Source organism: Phodopus roborovskii, unplaced genomic scaffold, assembly GCF_943737965.1.
Source record: "Phodopus roborovskii unplaced genomic scaffold, PHOROB, whole genome shotgun sequence".
In the NCBI taxonomy this organism is placed as follows: Eukaryota; Metazoa; Chordata; class Mammalia; order Rodentia; family Cricetidae; genus Phodopus; species Phodopus roborovskii.
This window is the reverse complement of record NW_026126447.1, coordinates 1,463,553-1,467,094: the sequence shown is the minus strand read 5'-3', so window position 1 is coordinate 1,467,094 and position 3,542 is coordinate 1,463,553. Positions and strand designations below refer to the sequence as shown.

General features: G+C 39.9%; 1 pseudogene; it reads right to left on the bottom strand.

The window, feature by feature from the left end:
• Positions 1–1,016: 1,016 nt before the first annotated feature.
• On the bottom strand, positions 1,017–2,446 carry LOC127224877 (elongation factor 1-gamma-like; annotated as a pseudogene).
• Between the last annotated feature and the right edge of the window lie 1,096 nt (positions 2,447–3,542).

Sequence of the window (3,542 nt, the reverse complement as noted above, 5' to 3'; positions counted from 1 at the left end):
TGAAAAATTATGGCATACTACTAACATAAAATGATGTAATATAAGTAGGCCCCATTAACTAAAAACTTATTTTATACGAGGCAAGTGCTAAGTGTCTTAGTCAATGTTCTTACTGAACACATTTATGGATACTAGGGTGTTCAGTAAAGGTATTCACCTTCATAAGGATGCATTGTGGAAACAGCAATTATATGCATGGAAACTAAATCCATTAAGTTCCTGGAAGGCTAGTTCTCACCCTGTCCCAGTATCTAAGAGAGGCATCTAGTCAGAAAAGCATTCTAGAGTATGGGGCATGTAGAGTGAAACTCACAAGGTTCTCAGTCATCAGTGACACTGCAGAATGAGAAACATAAAAGCTAAGATAGAGTTGATATTATGTATCATTTGTTTTTGACCTTAACAAAGCTATTTCCATTTAAGAAATCATGAAACATCATGAAACTACAGTTCTAAGAGACTGAGATGGACCACAAGCAGCCACACTGAGACTGGGTACCTGGTCAAAAGTCAAAAGTCAAAGCTCTATGATCTTTCAAAGCTATCTGACACTTCTTCATTTACTTCATTCTTTTATTACATGGGACCTCTCTCTCTCTTTTACACACAACACACACACACACACACACACACACACACACACACACAGAGATATTACCACTAGAGAACAGAATAGAGAATTTCTTTTCAATGATTGGGTCATTTTCTTCTTTCCCTTACCACTCATCAACTTTTCCAATCACAATTTTTAATGTATATTTGATTCATTTTTATTTATCCCCCTTTTACTTTTGAATTTAAGCTTTGCAAAGAGAGGTTCTGTTTTCACTTCCTCATTGTCCTGACTGAACCTGTTCATAGCACAAAATAGGTGTTAAATAAATACTTGTGGGTAAGGAAAAAAACACCCTACAGATTTAAAAAAAAAAAAAAAAAGATGAAGAAAAAGAATATTGCCAGGATATGCAAACAAAGTTTTGTTGTTGTTTTTTTTTTTTTTTTTTTTTTTTTTTTTTTTTGTTTTTTTCAATGTTCATTTTCCTTTAATAACCCCCATCTCCCTTGAAGGGTAGGTGCAGGCAGCTAGGCGATGGCAAGACATGTTCACTTGAAGATTTTGCCTTGATTAACAGCTTTGCCCACATGCTGGAAGGCCCCCTCCCAGGAAAAGTACTCTCGAACCAGCGTCTGGGTCTCCTTGCTACCAGGATCCAGTTTCCGCCATGTATATGATTCATAGTCCACCTGCCAGTCTGGACTCAGCGGAAAGGCAAGCTCTTGGCCTCAGAAGACCCAAACGCCAGATATGGAGCTGCTGTTGTTAGTTCCAAAGAGGATGACACTAGCAAAGGCATTCTTCCTCAGTTTGTCCAATCGCTGAAACATTCCAGTGATAAGGTTGCAACTCATGAAGGTCTGGGTGAGCTCTTCAGGGAAACGGTACTCAGCATACCACAGAGACCAGCCATCCTTATCAAAGTGCTCCCAAAAATATGGCAGTGCCACAGAGAGTGTGTCCTCATTGGAGTACTTTCGCTTAAACTGATCCAACACAAAGGTGCTCTTGGGCAGGTGAGCGAAGGGGTCCTTGGCCTTGGGCTCAGCAGCTAAAGCCTGCTCACACTCGTCCATCTCCTCCTCAGGAGCTGGGGCAGCTGCCTTTTTTTCTTCCTTTTTTTCTTCTTTCTGCTCAGCCTGGGGCTTCTGTTTCTCTTCTCGTGAACCCTTTTCTTTCTTTTCTTTCCTTTTTTTTAGGCTGGCTCTCTGCAAACTTCTTAGCATCAAATTAGGCCATCTTCTCACACAGCTTCACCTCCCCCAAGACTGCCCTGAACTGGGGCTGGTTAATGCAGGTAAGGAACCATCTGTTGGTATTGGGGAAGCCCTGGAGAAAAGAAGGCTCTAAGACCTGTTTGTAGAGCCACAGAAGGGTGCAGACAACTATGATATCAGCCAGTGTCACTCGCTCACCCACCAAAAAAAGTCCTTGTCTTCAAATCTGCATCCAGAAGCCCCAGGATTCGCCTCACTTCCTCTTTTGCATTTTCAGTGGCCTGTTTGTTGTGGTGCATGATGCCCAATGTGGGGAATACCCAGGTTCTGGCTGGAGGAACGATGTCACTGTTAGCAAAGCTCACCCACTGTACCACCTGAGCTGCTGCCTCTGGAGTACTTCCACGAAGGTCCTCATTGCTTATATAATAGGCGATGGCATTGCTCTCAAACACACAGAATCCATCATCACCCTCAAATGCTGGGACCTTGCCAGCAGGAAACTTTCTGAGAAACTCAGGGGTGCTGTTGGTTTGGCCAAAGTGGAAGTGGGGTGGTGTGGAGAGCACGCGGACCTGAGCCCCACTGAACTGAGCAGCGATGAGGGCCTTGAAGGCTCTCCAAGTTTTCAGGATATGTGTACAGGGTCCCAGCTGCCATGGTGATTCCGCAGAGAAAGCGCAAACAAGGTTTTGAACTTGAAATTTCCCAGCATATTCAAGAGTTAACCTTGTATAATTTACCACAAACAGAAGATAATTCTTTCTTCAACAGCACATATCCATCATCCAAGGGAAAAACAAAGTCACATGCTTGCCTCTGACATAAAAAATGGGGATTTTTGGCAAATATTTTCTACCATTTTGGCTATTAAAAATGTGTGTGTGTGTGTGTGTGTGTGTGTGTGTGTGTGTGTTTATTCTCTGATACTATCCTACTGTTTCTAAGAACAAAAAATCACCAAAGAGTCTTGGAATGGGGAGAATTAAAGAAAGACTTCAATATCCAATTTTCATTAGCAGTAAACAAGTATTTCTGTATTAGATGCAACTCTAGAAGCTGTCATCATAGCTATTCATTAGTGATATTAATTAGTAATAATATATAATTACTTAATCCACTCTAAGTAGCTGAAGTCATTAGGCATTTATTGAGTCCTGGTTCTATAGCCAGACCTTGTGCTAAGCATTTCCTCCCCCATTTTTCTCATTCTTTCTTACACCTTCTCTCCCCCATTTCCCTTTCTTTTCTCATTCCCCACTTCTATCTTCTTTCTTGTTTTTTCAAGCATTTCCCATATACCTCTAATGGTTCACTGGAGAGATAAATAATATCACTGTCCTATAAACATGATAGCCAAGAAAGAACTAAATACAACATGGTAAAATTTAAATAACTTGTAAATGAACAAAGTAAAATTTACATTCAAACCTTTATTACATTTTCTTTCCCAAGACAACAACAAGCATTCCTAGACTGATCTTTTTGCCAGAATCTATTTTGCCAGGATCTTTGAGAAGGACAATTCATACATTTCACAAAACATAACTATGTTATTTAGTTGAATTACAGAATAAAAACTAAAATCCTGCTTCCATAGCCAGCATGGTATCAAAATATTAAAATCAGACATCTCCTATTATAAGGTTTATGTTTTATTTTTGGCCCCCAAAATATTCTTGTCTGTATATTTGAAAAATTCAGGAGCATGTATTTAGGAGTTTAAGAGAACTAAATTCTAAACACACACACACACAATGTAATATTTG